The 20,091-nt window shown below is 46.0% G+C and overlaps 1 long non-coding RNA gene across 1 annotated transcript; it reads right to left on the bottom strand.

Moving 5' to 3' along the window:
* Nucleotides 1–8,473: 8,473 nt before the first annotated feature.
* On the bottom strand, nucleotides 8,474–15,022 carry LOC139080963 (uncharacterized). The gene is made up of 4 exons (XR_011535855.1): nucleotides 14,856–15,022; nucleotides 13,059–13,192; nucleotides 11,700–11,844; nucleotides 8,474–11,609 (listed from the first exon to the last, which is right to left on the bottom strand). It is a non-coding gene; the product is annotated as an uncharacterized lncRNA (long non-coding RNA).
* Between the last annotated feature and the right edge of the window lie 5,069 nt (nucleotides 15,023–20,091).

Genomic DNA, 20,091 nt, shown 5'->3' with positions numbered 1-20,091 from the left:
GGGTCTTGAGCCTGCTGGCTCTTAGACTGGAACGCCACCATTGGCTCTCCCGGGTCTCAGGCCTTTGTACTCAGACTGGAACTTACACCACTGCCTCTCCTGGGTCCCCAGCTTGCTGACTGAAGATCTGGGGACTTCTCAGCTTCCATAATCACATGAACCAATTGCTTATAATAAATTCATATATATATATTCATATATATATCCTACTATATATATATATATATCCTATTGGTTCTGTTTCTCTGGAGAACCCTGACTAATATACTCCCTGGTCTCAGGTGCCTGCACCATGTGCCCGTTATTACCCCAAAAGACACTAATTTCTGATTCATGAAGAGAAGAGGTGTGTGACAGATTAAAGGTAACCACACATTCTTCGACACTGTTCCCATTGAGAAGTGGTGTCTGTATTCCCCTCCTCTTGAATCCGGGCTGACCTTACTGACTCATCTGTAACCAAGAGCACGTAGCGAGAGTGACACCGTGTGACATCTGAGGCCAGGTTAGAAGAAGTCTTGCAGCTTCTGCCTTGACTTCTTGGAATCCTTGCTCTCTGGACACCCCCTCTTTGGATGCCCTCCCTCAGAACCCAGTTGCCACGCTGTGAGTGGCCCAAGGCACGTGGAGAAGCCATCTGTACTCTATGCCAATGCTTCCCAAATGTTTCTGTGCATGCGGATCACCTGGGGCTCTTGTTAGCGTGCAGGTTCTGATTATGTGGGAGGGAGGAGGGCCTGAAAGTCAGATTCTCTAAGTGGTTCCTAGGTGCTGTGGCTGCTGCAGATCTGAGGATCACACTCCGAGTGTGGGCCTCCCTGTTCCTCTGTACTGAACCCCAGTGGATCCTGGCCATCTCCAGGTCTAATGTAAAGAGCTCCAGTTTTTCACAAGTGGCCCTGAAGGCCCGTAACAATCCAGTGACTTTTTGCTAAAGTGCATATTTAAATTACACCTATTTTGAAGCTAGTGTAAGGGAATCACTTGCCTTCCATAAGAATGTAAGTTTGGAGAAAGCCTATATAAACATTTCTTTTTTCGGAGACTTGGGGATTCATAAAACATGCATCCATCATGAATATCAGGGCTATATAGTTTTCCAATTGTTCTCATCTCTTTGCCATTCGTCAAGATGTCCAGGAAGCAAAATCGTTCTGTAGGCATTCATTCATTTATTCAATCATTTGTTCATAAAATAAATATTTATTGGACACTTTCTCATAGCCATGTATGTGCTTGGGTGCTGGATAGAGGGAAAAATACCAGAAAAAATTGTCACGGGCCCTGAACTCGGGGAGCTTGCCGTCTAGGAAGAGAGGTAGACATGAATCTGATAGTCACACTAATGTGGTATTATGAGGCTGCTGCGAAGGAGGAGAACAGGGGCTGGGAGAGAGGTGACAGGGGACCTGAGCCAGCCTTGAGAGTCAGGGTTGGCTTTGCTGGGGAAGGATAGCTCAAATTGAGATCTGAAGGATGGCTAAGGATGGGTGAGAGCAATGCTTGGGTGGGAGTCAGAGAAAGGCCACTGCCAAAGGCACATTTAATGTCCTTGCTGTTTCTGAGTCCCATCTTCTTGTTGAGTGGGGATGTCACATCACCTACACTGTAGCTCTAGCCAGGCTGCTTTCCACTCTTCACAAGAGTGAGGTCTTGGATGGGTCTATAGCCAGCCAGATGTCTACGCAGAGGGAGTCACGCTAGTTGTTCCCCAAGCCTGTGTTCTTCCTCTGTCCAGCTGCCCTGTGAGGACAACCGTAGACCAGTGGACTACCTGGACTCCTATCAGAGTGATTCCTATGAGATGGATTGTGTTCCCTCCCCCTCCTCCTGGAAGAAGATATACTGAAGTCCTAACCCACGGTACCTGAAACTGTGACCTTATTTGGAAACAGGGTTTTTGCAGATGATTAGGTTAAATTGAGGTCATTAGGATGGGCCTTAATCCAATATAATTGGTGTCCATATGAAAAAAGGAAGTTTGGACAGACATGCAGGGACAACGCCATGTGAAGATACAGACACACAGACACAGAGGGCAGACAGCCATGTGAAGACCAAGGCAGAGAGTAGAGTTATGTAGCCACAAGTCAAGGAATGCCTGGAGCCACCAGAAGCTGGAAGAGGCAAGGAAAGATCCCCGCTAGAGCCTTTGGAGGGAGAAGGCCTCTGCTAACTTCTCGATTTCCGGTATCCGGCCTCCAGGACTGTGGGACAATAATTTTTGTTGTTTTCGCTCATCCAGTTTACAGTACTTTGTTACAGCAATGCCGGGAAATTAACACAGTGATGGAGCCAACCACAGAGCTGTCCTTAGAGAGCTGAACTGAGCAGCCTAGGAGGATGGTTACAGGGCACCAGCCTGCCCTGGGTCAAGAGTTTGATCACCCAGCCAGACCGCTGTGGCTGGAATGGAGTGTAGAGGACAAGAGTGGAAATAGAGAGACAGTTCGGAGGCCTCCATAGTGGTCACGGATTCATTAGATGTTGAGGAAGTACAGCGGGCAGAATTTGATGATTTATATGGTAGAAGAAGAAGGCAGAGGTGTCAAGAGTAACCCCCAGTTTTGGACTTGAGGACCTGGTGATAGCAAAGATAAAGAGGGTCATGAGGTTTTTTCTGTCTAATCTCACCAAAGAAGTTAATTGTATTCGCAAAACTCTTTGGGCTTTTCTCTCTCATTTGATGGCTAATTTAAAAATGAAAAATGTTTTCTCATTAGAGAAGTCATTACTCATAGAGAATGACAAGTAGAAAAAACAACTAAGGTCAGATCAGCTTCTTCCTCTCTCTGCAATCCCCTCCCGCAGTTTGTATTTCTCAAAGGAGACCAATCAGGGTGGTTGAGAGGCAGAATTCTAAGAAGATCCTCAATGACCCATATGCTTGTATAATCCCCACCTTTTGAGTATGGGTGGGCCTGACCCAATCAGGTGATCCCTTTCAAGAGGGTCAAGAAGTCAGAGAGATAATGCTGCCGGCCTTGAAGCAGCAAGCCATTATGAGTCCTACAGCTGCAAGGAACTGAATTCACTCAACGATCACGTTTGCTTGAAAGAAGACCCTGGGCCTCAGATGAGACCCTTAGCTCCAGTCAACACCTTGATTGCAGCCTTGTGAGACCCTGAGGGGAGAACACAATCAAGCTGTACCGGACTCCTGACCCATGGAAACTGGGAGATAAGTTTGCGGGATTTTGCTACATAGCAATAAATAACTAATACGGTGGTGATCCTGACTTCTCCCAGCCAGATTAAAACATGCATTTAGCCCTTCCTTACCTTCTTCCTGTCACATTATTTCCACCCATGAAATGTGCTAGATCTGGTTGAGGTGTTCCGGTAATAATAGCAGATGCTGGAATGTTTGGTTGAAGGCACGACCAGCAAGCCGTGAAAGCCGGTAAGGCCTCAGTGGCATTCCTTTCCTCCGGGAGGAACGTGGACTTTTCCATTCCTCGGGTTTCTGCTAGCGAGTGTGGGTTTGGGTGTTGGAGAGGGGTGTTGGGAGACAAAGCTCACAAATGAGAGAAGGGGCCGGCCATTCTGAGTCCCAGAAGGTGAAGAAGGAAGAATGAGTCACTCTTCCGAAGGGAATAACTCCCAGGTGGAACAGGGAAGCTTCATGAAGCACCAGCGGGCCTGAGTGTCCGGCCATCACTGCGTGGGTGAGGCAATGCTCCACCTGCGGAGCCCAAATTTGAGTCTCTGGCAAACTCTCCCTGTGTCTTGGTCTGTTGTTCCAGAAAGCAGAGCCTGAGACAGGGGGCAGGTAGCTTCTTTGAGGGGTGATCCCAGGAAGAAGAAGTGAAGAAGCAGGAAGAGTGAGACAGGAAAGGAGAGCGCGCCAACATGTAAGAGTGTATGATGGAGGTGTTATTGCACGCGGCCGGAAGTGGATTGCCCAGGCATTCTGGGAAGCCTACAGAACGCCTCCTGGGAGAGACCAGCAGGGAGCTTAGTGACTGGGCATTTATCCACCAACTTCTGGCCTCACAGGGGGAGGGTCACTTACCCCCAAGGGTGTGAACTCCCCCATTCTTCCAGGCTATTCCTGCAATTTTCCACAGCTTCAGAGATAACTGTGAAATAGAAAAATGGAGGGATTCACAAAGTGGGAGGGAGCCTGCGTTCACAGGAACCAGCCTTCCTAGCTTCACAGAAATTAGAGGTGAGCCATGGGATGTGACACAGGGCACAGAAAGCATCTGCCACATCTGAGACAGTGAGGGAAACCCCGGCAGCTGAGCAGAGCTCCCTTGAGAATCTACTCAGTGAAAGCTCTAGACCCTTCCCTCTCCTCCCCATATGCACAAAATTGCACACAAAAGTCACAACTTCAGGCGTTTCACAGAGCTTACCTCTAAGGCCATTCAGGAACCACCAAGGTTCAAAATTCCTAATCTAGAAAGACAGTGGGATTTATTTCCATGCTGCACTGCTAGAGGGGCTATCTTGAGGCCTTCAAATTCTGACAGACTTTTTCATGGAGGCCAGCAGGCATTTTGCTTCTGGGAAAGTCAGACTCCATTGAGAAGGTGCTCTGACCACAGAACATTGCCCCTTCAGCCTGAGAGCGCTATGATTGTGGCCAGAGAAATCATTTTTGCCATGTTTCTCAGAGGTGGCGAGTTAGACACAGCCCTAGTAGGAAGCAGAATCCAGATCAGATGGTTCAAGAGCCTTTAAGGAAAGGAGAAGTCAGAGATGTGGGAGGGTTACAGGACCCAACGAGGAAGGCTGAGATACCCAGAGACTAAGAGCAGGAAGCAGGAAACAAGAATGAGCGATATAATCAGAACTGTTTGAACCCAGTAGGACCTAGAACCACAAAGGAAGGGCCACAGAAAAGGGACAAACCAAGAGGAGCTTGTATTTGTTCCTATCACTGCTGTAACAAATTACCACAACTTAGTAGCTTAAAACAACACAAATTCACCACCTTACAGTTATGGAGTCCAAAATGAGACTCATAAGATTAAAATCAAGGTATCCGAGAGGCTGTTTCCTCTGCAGGCTCCAGGGCACAATCTGTTTCCTTGTCTTTTCCAGCTTCCAGAGGCCACCCACATTCCCTGACTCATGGCCCCTTCCTTGCATCACTCCAATCTCTGCTTCTGTCCTCCCATCTACTACTGATTCTGATCTCCTGCCTCCCTTTTATAAGGACCCTTGTGGTTATACTGGGCCCACTCAGATAATCCAGGATAATCTCTCATCTCAACATCCTTAACCACACCTGCAAAGACCCTTTCTTTTGCCAATATAAGTTATTATATTCACAGGTTCAGGAGATTAGAACATATACATTTTTGGAGGGCCATTACTCGGCCCACCACAGAGCTATGTTTGAATGACACAGCCCTGCCAAAGATGAGAAATCAAAGAAAGAGAAGGGACTCTGACCTTTCTCTCCTCCCACAGTCCAGATCTCCTGCCAGTGCTTTCCACTGTCAGAATCTAATCAGAAATCAGCTGGCAAGGGAGCCAAGAGATGCAGTCCTCAAGGATGAGAAGAGTAGGAAATGGATGGGTACTGGATTGAGTGAGGTGGAGATAGAGAGCAACTAGCATAGTGGCTATGGCTTAATGGGAATGAGGTTCAGCCTGGAAATTTCGACCCATGGTCTACTCAGGTAAATAAATGCCTTGAAGACTCCTATCTCAGTTTCTATCCGTGCTTTCTTGATGTAGGCCAGCCTGGGCAATATTCCTGACTTCCTTCAGCCAAAGTCAACAACAGATTAAAATCCTCCAATAGTTTCCACTTATGCCAATCCTTCCTGTGCTTCACAATTCAGCTTGAGTCTCACCTTCTCTGGTACTCTACCTTTGATAGCTTCAGCCAGCAATGATCTATTTTTGCATTTGATGACCCATTCATTTATTCAACCAACATTTATTGATCATTTGCTCTTGTACCAAGCAGCATGCTAGGCCCTTTGGAGTCCAGAGTTGAATGACACACAGTCCTTGCCCTCAAGAAACCCACAGTCTGGGTCCGGCCTGGTAGCATAGTGGTTAAGGTCGTGCACTCCGCTTCCGCAGCCCAGGGTTCGCAGGTTTGGATCCTGGGTGCAGACCTAGCACTGCTTGTCAAGCCACGCTATGGCAGCATCCCACATAAAGTGGAGGAAGATTGGCACAGATGGTAGCTCAGTGACAATCTTCCTCAAGCAAAAAGAGGAAGATTGGTAACAGATATTGGCTCAGGGCCAATCTTCCTCACACTCAGACACAAAGAAACCCACAAGCTAATAGGGAAGAAAAGAAATGTAAATAGTCCTCAGAGAAGGCTGAATGGCAGAAAGAGCACATGAGAAAAATCTCAAAGAATCTGTCAAATTTGAATGACAAAAACAGAAGCAAACAACATCCTTGGATGAGGACATGTCATATGCAAAGGTGCATGGTTGTGAAAGGTCTTGGGGTGTTCAGGGACTAGTGAGAAGTTTGATAAGGTTGAAGCCCAGGGAGCAGTGGGAAGCACAATGGGAGATGGGTCTGAAAATGCAGGCTGGGACCAGATCAAGAAGGACTTGCATGCAAGCTAAGGACTTCGGATGTCTTCCTGTCCATAACAGGAAGCGATACAAGTTGTTAAGCAGGGGAGTGGCATGGTTAAATGTTTATTTCATCAAGCCGAGGCAGGGAGACCTGGCATAAGGCTGTTGTAGAAGTCTTGGTCAGTTGGTCTCAAAGTGTGCCCCTAGAGTCCAAGATTCCATGTGACAGTAAGTTTAGCATGGGAGGGGGCACAGCCCTTTACCTTTATCCAGAGCAACACCTTTGGTCAGTTTGACACCTTGAGCTTTTGGGTCAAATTTCATTTGATGGAAGCATTTTGCTCTAAGATTGGTTAGATCCCACCGTGACAAGAGAGATGAGAGGAGGGTCTTGGCTAAAGTTGCCAGTGAGGTTGACAAGCAAGCAGAAGCCAGATCTGAGTGGCTTTTCTGAGGTTGGCTGGTGGCAGACCAGACATGGGGGGAAGAAAGAGAGAAGTGGAGCATGACAGGGGTTTCTGGCTCTGGTTAGTTAGGTCTGGCTTTGGGGAAAGGAGTTAGTTTAATTCCAGCATTGGGACCCCTGTTTCCATAACCCTTGTTTGAAGGTCAAAGCGGCCTGTTGCCTCTGGGAAATGCCTTGGTGTTGTGGAAATGAGATCATTCATTCATTTGATAAAGATCCTTCCAGTGCTTCTAGGGGCTGAGGACTCAAAAATAGGTCAGACACAGTCCTTGCTCTGAAAGGATTCTCTCTCTGGGTTATTATGGTCTACAGCAAGGAACCAAGGAGGGGAGGGAGGTTGCGAGTGCCCTGAGAGGACCTGTGGCCACAGAGAGCCTGGTTGCCACGGGTGAGGCCACCCAGTCCCCACTGCGTGGTGTTCCCGGTCCTCCCCATTCGTCCCACTGCCACAGTGGTGGAGCTCAGCCTGCCATCACAATGAGGAGGGCTGGGAAGAAGCCAGCAACGTCTTTGCCCCGGGCGGGGAATGTGCTCACTCAGCTGGGACTCAAACCCAAACAATCGTGGGCTTGTGGGGAGCTTGGCGACCAGACTCAAGAAGGGCTTCTCTTTTCTTTCCTTTTAGCCTTTGAGAACCACTCGAAAAATGTTGTTTTCTACTTAATTAGAGTTCTCAAACTAGTTCGTATTTGGGAAAATAGAAAAGAGGTAGAATAAAATGTGTAGATTTTTGTTATGTTCCCAGATGACCAATGATAATGGCCTCAAATTTTAAAGTAACACAATCTAAATTGCGCATGCTCAGTCACATGGAAGATCCCGGGGCCAGGCGAGAAGGGCTATTTAGCAAACCCAGCAAAGGTTTTGCAAGCTGCAGGCCAAGAGTCTTACAAAGAACCCACAAAAATTGCACAATGAAGCCGCGCCCGCCCCTGTTGAGCGCACATCTCTTCACACCGTGGATGATTTGAAGGCTGCATGCTTTTGGATCGCCCCGGTGAAGATTTAGTTTCCAGCTCAAGAAAATCCATGTCAGAAAATCATCCTTCAGCATTCTCAGAGGATAAATAAAAAAGATTGCTACTGAAAGGGCCCAATTTTAGTTTTTCAAAATGTATGTGCAAATAGACATCAAAAAATAGATGGGAATGATATAATCAAAATATTATAAATTAGAATCTATGAATTGAGGGATTTTAAAGATTTCTATTTCCTTCTTTAACTTTTTAATTTTCTTGCCATGAGCATTTTTTTGTAAATATAAAAAATAGTGTTTTTTTAAAAGAATTCCTATGAAAACCAATTTCTTTATCTATAAAAAGGGGATAATCATGCCTTGCATAAGATTAGTGAGAATTCGATGGCATAATGTATAGACTGATCTTGTCACAGACCCTGAAACATGGGTGACATCTAATACATCGCTAAGGTGTGATAGCATCAATCTATGTTGTGTATTTTTAGGTTACCTTGTTTTTTCAATAAAAGCGCAGAGTGCAAGTTTCACACAACCGTGGTAGGATAATTTATTAAGATAGTAATTGGCAGTTCGATCTTGCTGCTTTAGGGATTTCTCCTGCTCCTCAGCCCCCACAGAAAGATGAGCTGGGCGCTCCTTTGCCTCAGGGGCTCTGTGTGGAAGGCTGAAAATTAGACTTGCCCGGCCCAGGGCATGGGATAGGAAGCGCAACTCCAGTCAGCTGTTTTACAGAAACCTACAGCGACTGAAAAGAATTGTCCTGACAAGCTGTGCATCTGCGCATGTGTGTGGGGAGGGCAAGGGGCGCAGGCTTGAGGAACTGGAGGAGAATATTTGGAGTTCAAGGATTTTAAGAGGGAGAAATCCCCCTTAAGAGGGAGAAGAAGTAAAGACTGTTTGAGCCTCTATGAGGAAAGGGACTCGGTTCTTGCAGGTCCTGCTAGTGGTGAGAGACCCAAGCCCTGTTCCCACACATGGTGACTGAGTAGGGTCAGGTCCTCCAACAAAAGGGCTCTGGATGGCAAGTATGATGATATTCATAATTTGCTCTAAATGATTTCGGCGTAGACCATGTAATTTTCTGTGTGTGATAGTTTAACCTTCAACTCTAGGGGCCATCAGTTGCTAACTGGAGACTCCCCACTCCGGGAGAGCTCAGCTGACATTAGATCAGAAAGGCTACCTTCCAAAGGTGGATCCTCCAAGCACACCGTCAATAGTGCTTCAATCAACACTTGAGACTTTCCTAATTAGCATACAGTGAGTATCAGAAATGCGTTTTTATTGGTGGAATTAGTGGCTGGCTAGACAGCAGGAAGAATGCCAGAAATGGGCTCTCTTCTCATCTGTAGCAGATGCTGAAAGCATGCCAACCATGTCCCCTTGCCCTTACACTTTGGGCTTACCAGCCCACTGCCAAGTGCCAGCAGCTGCATTGCCTGGCCTAGGGTCTTTCTTTTGTCGCTGGAGCCCACTCTGCTGCCTGTGTGGCTGGCCAAAAGTTCCAGGAAATTAATTCCTCTTGAGTAGCCCTCAATCCATAATTAACTAGAGTTGGTGCATAAATACCCCAGCTCCCTTGCCTTTCAGATGGAATAACTCTGAGGCCTGTGTGCTACACTGGCTCCCAATGCTTTTCCTACACGTCTAAGTTAGTCTCCCATAGTGGTAACTGGCTTGACAACATACCTTTACTGGCTAGTCTTTCTTCCTGAGGCTCACTTATCCATTCTCCTACTGGTAGTTCCTTCACCTCCTAAATGGACTACCAGGCTTATGGGAGAACCAAACTCTCCCTGGCTTATGGAAAACCCAAACAGAGGCATGAACAGGCCATAAGAAGCAAGCAAGGCCTGTAGGCCACATCCACAGGCAGCTCTAGACTCCAGTTCTAAGCGATCTTGTACTAAGCCTTGAACAGGAGAGATTAGATTGCATGGTTTGAGAACCCTGCCTCTGGAGTTTTAAGATTTGCCTTTAGTGAACTTTTCAAGCAAGATCGTGGTTGGAGCACCTGAAGGGACAGAGATCCAGGGCTTCCGTGAACTGTTTCCATGCTTTCCTTTAAAAAAAGTTAATAAATGTGCATGCAAGTGGCAGAATTTGTTCAGAGACTTGCATTCTGTTGGTGAGGTTATAGGAAGGGTAGCAATGCTTCCCTATCTCAAGGTTTCTGGTGGCGGCAATGGCCTACCAAAAAAAACCTAAGAGCTGCGCATGTTGGCATAGACTGCTTCGGAATTGCAGGGGAACAGGGTGCTGAACTCCAAGATATATATCAGTGGGGACCACTGAGTGCTTAACGTACCCCAGGCTCCTCCCTCAAATGTCGTCTGTATAGAGCTTTCACACAGCCTTGGGAAGGGCGCATGTAGAATCAGTAGTAACCGAAATTGAGTTTCCTACCAGCTCAGTGAAGATTATGTTAAACTTAGTAAAATAAAGGTACATCTCACTTCTTGCACCCAGATTTGCAGATTAAAACCCATCTTACACACACTGACAACTTACATCGTCCGCGTTTTTCTACAGTTAACCAAGCTGTGTCCTGAGTCCCTGGATTTTCTAAAATGTCCATTGATTTGACCTATTCTCAAATTCTTCCCCCCCCATCACCTCCACCGTAGACCAAGTGTCTGTCATCCCTGACTGGGACCCTGCCACACCTTCTAACTCGCTTCCCTTACCACCCATTCTTGCAACCCTTCACCCCATAATCTATTCTCCTCGCTTAAACCAGGGTGAGCTTTCAGAATCCCAGCTCTGACATCCCCTGTCTTAGTTCATCTGGGCTGCTATAACAAAATATCATAGACTGATAGACTAGGTGGCTTATAAACAACAGCATCTATTTCTCTCAGTTCTGGGCGTTGGAAAGTCCAAGATGAAGGTGCCAGCAGATCTGCTGTCTGGTGAGAGCCCACTTCCTGGTTCATAGATGGCCACCTTTCTGCTGTATCCTCATGTGGTGGAAGGGGCTAGGGAACACTCTCAGGCTTCTTTTATAAGGGCACTAATCCTATTCATGAAGGCTCACCCTCATGACCTAATCACCTCTCAAAGACCGCATCTCCTACTACCACCACCTTGGGGTTGAGATTTCAATGTACGAATTTTGGGAGGATATAAACATTCAGCCTGTAGTACCCTCCAATGTCTTCTCATTGCTATAAGAGAAATTCTTATAACCAAATCCTGTAAGACACTTCATGATGTGGCCCCCACTGATGTCTCCTGGGCATCTCTCAGCACTCCCCCTGGGCCCACTTCATCCATCTACCATACCCAGAACCCGGCATAGACTTTCTGCCTTCTGGATTTTTTCCTGAGTTAGTCTCCCTGTCTGAATCGATCTCCCCTGCCTTGTCCATCCCTTTCATCTAGTTACTCTTACTCTTTGTTCAATTATCAGCTCAAAGTCTCTTCTTCAGGAAAATCATCCTTGGCACATCACCACCCTCAGCTTGGATTAGGACTTCTGGTCACTGTGGTAGGGTGAGAAATGGCCCCTTGAAAGATAGCCACATCCTAATTCATGGAGCTTATAAATGTAACCTTATATGGAAAAGACTTTGTGGATGTGATTAAATTAAGGATATCGAGGTGGGGAGCTTACCTGGATTATCCAGGTGGGCTCTAAATGCAATCGCAAGTGTCTCTATAAGAGAAAGTCAGAGGGAGATTTGATACACACACACACAGGAGAAGGTGATGTGAAGACAGAGCAGAGAGATTTGAAGATGCTCGCCTTGAAGATTGGAGTGATGTGGCCACAAGCCAAAGAGTGCCGACAGCCACCAGAAGCTAGAAGAGACGATGAACACGTTCTCCCCTAGATCCTGCAGAGGGAGCATGACTCCATGATACGGATTTTGGGCTTTAGAACTCCAGAACTGAAAGAGAAGAAATTGTCGTTGTTTTGAGCCACCAAATCTGTGGGAATTTGTTACAGCAGTCTCAGGAAACTAATACATTCACACAGCAGACATCACAGTTTGTTATTATATATTGGTGCTGTTATTTGGTTGATGTCTGTCCACGCCCCAGAGCAAGGGTTCTTAACCTGGGATCCGTGGACTACAGAATCCAGAGGATCCATTAACTGGGGTAAGAAAAAACATCACATATTTCTTTTCACTAAATCTTACTAAAATTTAACTTTTCTTTCTATTAGGAATGTAGACAATGAACCACAGTAGTATTGGCTGTACCTGTGTCTTTGTCACCAACAGAAATCACAGATACTTTCCTAGTGCAGTTTTTGCAAGTATCTCACTATATTGACTCATTACCACCTCAAAATTTGTTAGACTCGCCACTGGATCTTGTTATTTAATGCATTACTAAAGAAACATATTATTATATCACAAATGTGTCTTTTAAATATTTTGGTAACTACTACAATATAATTAATTTCCTTCATGAGCATATACGTTTTATGTACTTAAAAACGTTATTCTGAGAAAGGGTCCATAGACCTCACCAGATGTCAAGGGGGTCTGTGGCATGAAAAACTTAAGACCCCTGCACTGGACTCCATCTCCAGAGAGACAGAGATCATGTGTATGTTTTGCTCACCTTCATATTCTGAGCATCTAGAAGAGAACTTGCCACATAAAAGGGACTCAATAAATATTTACTGGATAAATAAATGAATCAGTGAATAAGTCATCAAAAACCTATAAAAACAGGACAGAGAAAGGAAACCCAACACCAAGAATTAGTCTTTCTACCAAGAAGTCAACACACAGGGAAGAACAATCTAGAGCTCCCACAGAGAGGCTTGTTCAGTACTTTAGCCAGAAGTACAGAACAGTTTGCTGGTTTTGAAGAAATTTATCCTCTTTGACCAAGCCAATAATTTCTTATGGACCTGGGAAAGGAAAAGAAACATTAGCCTAGTCAGCTAGTGTTCGAATTATCTATTGCTGTGTAACAAACCAACCCAAATTTAGTGGCATAAATAACAACCATTCTGTTGTGCTCGTGAATTCTGTGGGTCAGGAAGCTGTCCCTGTTCCACAATGTGCCTCAGGCTAAGAAGATTTGAATGGTTGGCTGAATCCATGACTAGGGTCTGGAATCATCTGGAGGCTTCCTCACGTACATGCTTGCAGCCTGGGCTGAGATGATTCAAAGGTTGGGCTTCTCCAGGTTAGTTGACCAAAGCATCTGTATATGGCTCCTCCTTGTGGCTTGGGCTTCTCTCAGCATGACAGTTGGGTTCTGGAAGGGAGTATCCTTTGAAAAGGAGAAAGAGTATTCAGAGAACAAGCATTTCAAGAGACACAGAGGAAGCTGCATTGCATTTTATGACCAAGCCTCAGAAGTCATTAACGTAACATACATCCACCGTACTCTATTGGGCAAAGCAGTCACAAGCCTGCAGATTCAAGCAGAGGGGACCCAAACTCCCATCTCTAAATAAGAGGAATGTCAAAGAATTTAAACGTTTTTTTTAAACCGCCACAGCCAGGTTGGGGTAAGAGGTGTCAAAGGTAAATCATCCATGTATTTGAAATCCTATAGGAACTTCCGTTGAATGAGCTGAACTTTCATCAAATGCAGATGAAGCTCCGGATGTTTGATATCGACTCCGTTCAGGAATGATTCATGTGATTGTTGCTGCCACATCCAGAGGATGAAATGGAAAGGAAGACAGCTGAAATATTAATCTATGGAGGCCCGTCTTTTCATGGGGTCTTATAAATTATACAAAGCAAGTCACTGGTTCTAAGTGGATTAGCTGCCCATCATGTAGGCAAGGTCATGGCCTGTGCTCTGGTTAAGCAAGATTGTTTCCCTCCAGTTTAAATGATAATATATCTAGAGAAACTTTGAACTCAAATGCAAGTAGGCAAGCTAAGCTGAAATATCTTATCATGAAACCAAATAAATTTCCCTCTTTGAGGGAGAACAGTAGTTTCTTAAACTCCAAAGGAAGGAAGTGAAAAATGAGCCAAAATTTTAGTTAGTTGCCATCCATAGAATTTAAACTTAACTAGCCTTCCAAATCCTTCCAGGAGCCTGGATTCAGTGACTTCACAGTGGGCCATCCAGGTCTTTGAAAGTTATTAGATGATTAGCATAATGCTATTAGCATAATGATGATTTTCATAATTATGTGATTATATATTGTATTTGAAGAGTTCCTTTAAATTTTTAGAGGAATCTTAACAGCTATTATCTCCTTTTATCTTCATAATCACACCATAAATGGGAAGGACTAGTAAATCCATCTTACAGATAAAGGAAACGAGGCACTAAGAAGTTTAACAAATTGTCCTAGTTAGCCAACAACGTCTTGGCAGACCAGACCCTAGAATCAACACTTCCAGCCTAGTTTCCAGTTAACCAGATAACATTAATCGTGCAGTTGCTTCTATGGTGCCTGAGTGGACACCAGCTCCATACCAGTGACGCTCATGGTTCCTCCCCAGACACAAAATCCTAGAGATCACAGACCAAGAGATAAGAAAGAGGACGCCTGGATTCCTGCCTAGTCAGCTTGGCTCTCAGTGTCCTTCCTCTAGGCAGACCCTAAATCTTTTAGGGCGTGTGGCTCTTCAGAGCTGCTTTGAACTATAATAAAAGGCACCAAAGAAGTATTCCTTCCAGCTGCTGAGCTTACATGTCGAAGGGGACCCCAGACGCCTCCCTGCACACTGCCCTTTGCAACTAACAATTAACCTGGGGCCAACTCCATCTTCTTACAGTTCATAGTTTAGTTGCTGGCACCATGTAGTCGTTTTGTGTGTCATTTCAGTCCTTCTCTCCCACTATTCTCCATATCTAACTCATCATCAAATCCTAACTCAACCAACTAACTCAACCAAAAAAAACCAAACCGAAACAAAAACCACCTCTGATGTGTAATGTTTGCCAGTTTCTCTGGTGTAAATACCTTCATCACTGCCGATTTTGAACTACCAATATGATGTCACTGAACGTGGAGTTGGGAAAGAGACGCACACAATCCACTCTTGCAAGCCGGTTCAGTGAGCTCCAGCACACCGCTGACACAGTCTTCCTCTTCTCTAACTCCTTGCTGTGATTTAGTGATTTGAGTTCACTGTCAACACTTTCTAGGAGGATTTATGCTGCATCTTTCCAGCTAGTCTGTCCCTGGTTTTGTAATCCTGCCACACCTACTCATTTCCCACCAACTTACCATCCAGCAGCCAAAGGAACTTTTCACAACCGTACATCTGACCATGTTTCCCTGCTGCCTGAGGCCTAGCTTGGTTCCTTTGCCCAGTACAAATCCCGAGAGCCACAGGGAGGTACACAAGCTCCTTCAGGGACTAGAGCAGTGGTTCCTGATGCGGGCTGCACATTGGAATCACCCGAGGATTCTGTCTTTATTTAAATGTTTTACATTAGGTTCATCATGGAGTATTTGCATTAATTTTAATTTTTTAAATTATTGCATTAAAATATTACTTATCTTGATTACTGAGTTTTGGTGTCCCCTTAAATTTTCTATCCAAGGCAAGCACCTCATTTGTGTCACGATAGTCCCTGCCATGCCCCCTGGAGAATATTTTTCAATCCCTGTGTCAATGCAGCAACTCACATATTACAACAGAATCTCTGGAGGTGGGAGGAAGACAGGAGCCAGGCATCATTTTTTTTTTTTTGAGGAAGATTAGCCCTGAGCTAACATCTTCCACCAATCCTCCTCTTTTTGCTGAGTAAGAGTGGCCCTGAGCTAACAGCTGTGCCCATGTTCTTCTATTTTGTATGTGGGACACCTCCCACAGCGTGGCTTCATGAGCAGTGCATAGGTCCACACCTGGGATCTGAACCAGCGAACCCCTGGCCGCCAAAGCAGAGAGTGGGATCTTAACCGCCTCACCACCAGGCTGGCTCCCAAGCATCAATATTTTTAAAGCTCCCTGGTTGATTCTAATTGCACTTTGAGAACCACTGGTCTAGTTTTCCTGACTTCTTGGCTTCATCTCTTGCCACGTAACCCAACGTCTGGCAATCTAGCGGTACTGAACTGCTTCTAGATACTGAAACATACCACGCAACTTCATACCTCCCTGCACTTGTATCTACTCTTCTCTCTGCTTGCAACATTCTTGCTCCCTTTGCTACCTACTGAAGCAGTATTCTTTATTTCAAACGTTCTCTAAGATGCTTTCCTGGGCTTCTCCCACCCCACACTGTTGATCACCCACTGTATTAGTCATCTTCATAACAAATTACCAAAAAATTAGTAGTTTAAAGCAACTCGCATTTCTTGTCTCCCAATGTCTGTAGATCAGGAATCCGGGTGGGGCTTAGCTGCATTAGTCTTTCATGAGGCTGCAAGCAAGCTGTCAGTCAGGCCTGGAGGCTCATCTGAAAGCTGGTCCCTCCCCCTTCCCCTTCAGTCCTTCTTAAGGTGGGGGTTTATTGCCAGAAATTTGTCTCTTTTCTCTCAGTTCCATTTCTGCCCTTCTGTGCTCTCTCTGCTCTGTGTCACTCAGGGTTAGAACCCTGCAAAAACAATTTCCCAGGCTCTTTCGCCAGCTGGCTTCCCGGCAGGCTCTTCTAACCGGAAGAAGCAGTAGGTGACTGGGAGGGTGAGAAGGAGATAGAAGACATTTTCCTGTTTTCTATTCATAGCGGCATCTTTATCAGCAGTGGGTGGTTCCAGGCTCCAGCGACTTTGGCGATTCCAGAGGGGCTTCTGGAGTTTCAACAACGGCTCTGTTCCAGCAAATGCTCCAGCTGTGTCAGTGGTGAGCAGGCCTCCAGGCTCTGGTGACACGCCTCCTGCCCTCTGTTGCTCAGCCTAAGGGTGTCTGTGACTTTTGCACTTAGTTTCTAATCTCGGAGTTACCTCCTGTCGCAGGTTGGGTTGTCTGGAAGCCGACACTGACATGGAGTTTGGCATGACACTTAGTAAAGATCACCATCGGTGCTAGGGAGCAGGAGGCGGCAGGATTGAGTAGAGGGAATAGTCAAACTGCAATGCCGCTCTGACCAAGCCTCGGCCAAACCCACAGGGAGATCTGGAGTACAGAGGGCCCATCAGAGTTATCCGGCAGTGGGCCAAAATGGTGCCCCAGGAGGGCATGGCCTTGGGCAAACGCTTTCTGCAGCTGATTCTGACTGAAAAGGGCTGACAGCTAGGAGCTAGTTCACCCAGCACCCTCAGCACTCCCAGAAGCTGAGACAAGCCTTTCCTTGAGGAGGGTTCTGAGGGAGGCGTCTTGGTGCTCACCACGCACCTCCTCCCCCTACCCATCCAACACTTTTGTCACCAGTTCTGTGTATTAAGTCTCCTCTACTTTGAAATACCTAGAGTGCTTTATGCTATTTTGGCTGAACAGTCCCTGATACAAAAGGCACAGTGCCATCCATGAAACAAAAAGGTCAGGATTCGAGGGCAGTTACTACCAGACGGGAGGAGCAAACGAAAGCTCATGTGGCAATGGAAGGAAGAGTCTCAGAAAGAGAGAGAAGGCCAGAAGTCAGATTCCAGCATGCTCACTCTCCTCACATGCCTACAAGGGTCAAACAGGGAGAGGGCAGCAAGCGAGGAAGCTAGAAACACCCAGAGAGGTCTGGAGGATTCTAAGCACGGGCAGATGTGTTGCTCCTTGCTTCCTAAGGAAAGCTGCAAGGCCCTCAGAGGGAGCCCCATATTCGGCATGATGCACCGTGGTCCCATGAGGGTGGTAACTTTAGATTGGAAGAAGGAAGAAGAGGGGAGGGGGAAAGATGCATGCCGCCCCATCAGCCCCCTTTAAGACCTGTCCCACATGCTCCACCCAGTGACCGATAAAGGCTGGAAAATGTGGTTTTCATTTGGCCATATTGCCACCCCAAATAAAAGCATTCTGTTTATCAGGAAGAACAGGAGAACGGATATTCAGTAGGCAATTAGCAGTCTTCACCACAGATGGTGATAGTAAATTGGCAAATTTTGAGTATATTATTTCCTGCCAAAATTAAAAGTTGACATCATGATGGCAGTCCCTTTGATTTTTAAAACGTCGTATTGGTCTGTGAAATGCAAATCCAGACTCAGCGCTCTTAACCATTTTGCTATACAAGCTGGGGCTAGGATACGTGATTCTTTGGTAACAATTAGCAAATGTGACAAACTCCTCTAGGCTGAATTACTGATAGGAAAAAAACCTCGGGACACTCATCCACCATGCACGTGGCCTTCCCTCCTGTTTCTCTCAAGTGGCTGTATTTTAACTGTGACGTTTGGAGACACTTCTACTGTCCCAGAAAGAGGTCCTTAGGCCTCCTGGGACTCTCCAGCCTTCCACCCCATCTCCTGCCCCGGCTTGCTCTGCCCTGTGCTCCAGTTGTCTTGAGTGGCCTGCCCTTCCTGGCGTTCAGCCAACATCTTGCCTCCATGCCCTCTCTTGAACTGGGCCTGCTGCCAGTTTTATTTCTTGTCAATCCCCTATGGCCATGTGGGAAAATTCCTTCCATTTTCCCAGGCTCAACTCAAATGCCACCTCCTCTACAAAAGTTTCTGAGCCCCCTCCGGTTTGAGGGAACCACTTTCCTCTGAGCACCCAGAGAACTTCACTGGTACCTCTCTTAAGACAAGCATCATGCTTAATCCATACTATGGTTAGTTGAGTATGTGTTTGATTCCTTTGAGTGAGCATCTTTGTCTTATTTATTTACCCTTGTAAGCCCAGAACCTAGAATAATACCTAGTACATAGAAGACACACCATATGTGTTTGTTGAAAGAATAGATATATAACAAATGCAGAAGGAATTGAATTAATGAATGCAGAGTGAATGGATGAACATATAATAAAAGAAATGGAGAATGAATGAGGAAAGAAAGAAAGAAAAAGAAAAAAGGATAAATGAATGAATGAATGAATGATCCTGCAGCTCATTCTGGGTGAGCATCCACTGGCCTGGGCATTGACAGCCTCTGGGGTGGACAACTCTCAGACTCAGCAGTACTCACACCTTCTCTTTGTCAGATTTTCCCTGACAGGAACCCTCTCTCATCATTGCTCGTTATCTTTTCTATCCCTGAGTTACCTTATGTCCTCTCCCCCACAGATAAAGAAGGGGATCCAACTTAGCAGGCTCAGCATGACCTATGGGGAAGAGCAAGCCTCAGCTGCCTGCAACCGGAGGGTAGCTGGAATGACGGCCCGAGCATAGGTCTTTCCAAGGCGTACAAAGACAGGAACAGAATCCAAGAGGGGCCAGGCAGGCTGGACCTGCCATTAATGTGTGGGAGGGCTACCTCTTCCCACAGCTGGGGGCAGGTGCTCAGGCCACATTTCAGGCAAAAAGAGAAAGCTCCCTTGGCAAAACACAGAGTCATCTTTTGTTGGATTTTAAACTAAAATAACAAAATGCGGCCAACCAACAACTTACCAACCAAATAAGCAAACAGATAACGCAACGCCAAGTAAAACAATCCTGGACCCTTGAACTTGGAATAGCAGCTTTTTTTAAGGGTAAGCCTTATCTTTTCCAAGACTATGTTTGTTTTGAGCAGGTTTCACAGAAATATGAGGGCAGACTCCAACTCTCTGATCCTTATAATGATTGGAATTCTCACTCTCCCCCCGCCCCACCCCCGCCGCTTCTTCTCATGAGTCTTGCCCATGTTCTTTCTGGCAATATGCCCCCTGTCTCCCCATCCCTCAGCACCAGGCGAGGCCCTGGTGCCATTTCCCCTTTCCCATGTGTCGTCCTTTGATTAGCGAGGAAGCAGCATTCACAGATCCCACAAAATAGGCCCATTTTGACAGCTATGATGTCAGTCAGGAACTGCATTTCCCGCCCGTGATATCAGACCTAGGGCTATAATCAGATTGAGTATTTGGGTGCGGGAGACATTTCATTTCAAAGCATTTAAAAGGCATTAACTAATCCATCTTCACTGGGGAGGGAGGTGGCTTCCCACCATCACAAAGGGGCCTGGTTCTCAGCCCCTTAGCACACATTGTGCTTTGCTTTGTGAAATGAGGGGAAAAAAGAAAAGGAAAGAAAAAAACGTGTCTGCCACATCAAATTGGTATTCCTTGTGCAAGCCCTGTTTCCTAGAAAGGCATCTCCTTATCGGATTCCAGACCCGAGTCACACCTTCTTCTATTTTAGGCTTGAACTGCACAGAGGCAATTATTTCCACCCATTTCGCTCTTC

This window comes from Equus przewalskii, chromosome X, assembly GCF_037783145.1.
Source record: "Equus przewalskii isolate Varuska chromosome X, EquPr2, whole genome shotgun sequence".
Lineage (NCBI taxonomy): Eukaryota > Metazoa > Chordata > Mammalia > Perissodactyla > Equidae > Equus > Equus przewalskii.
This window is presented reverse-complemented; position numbering and strand designations above follow the sequence as displayed.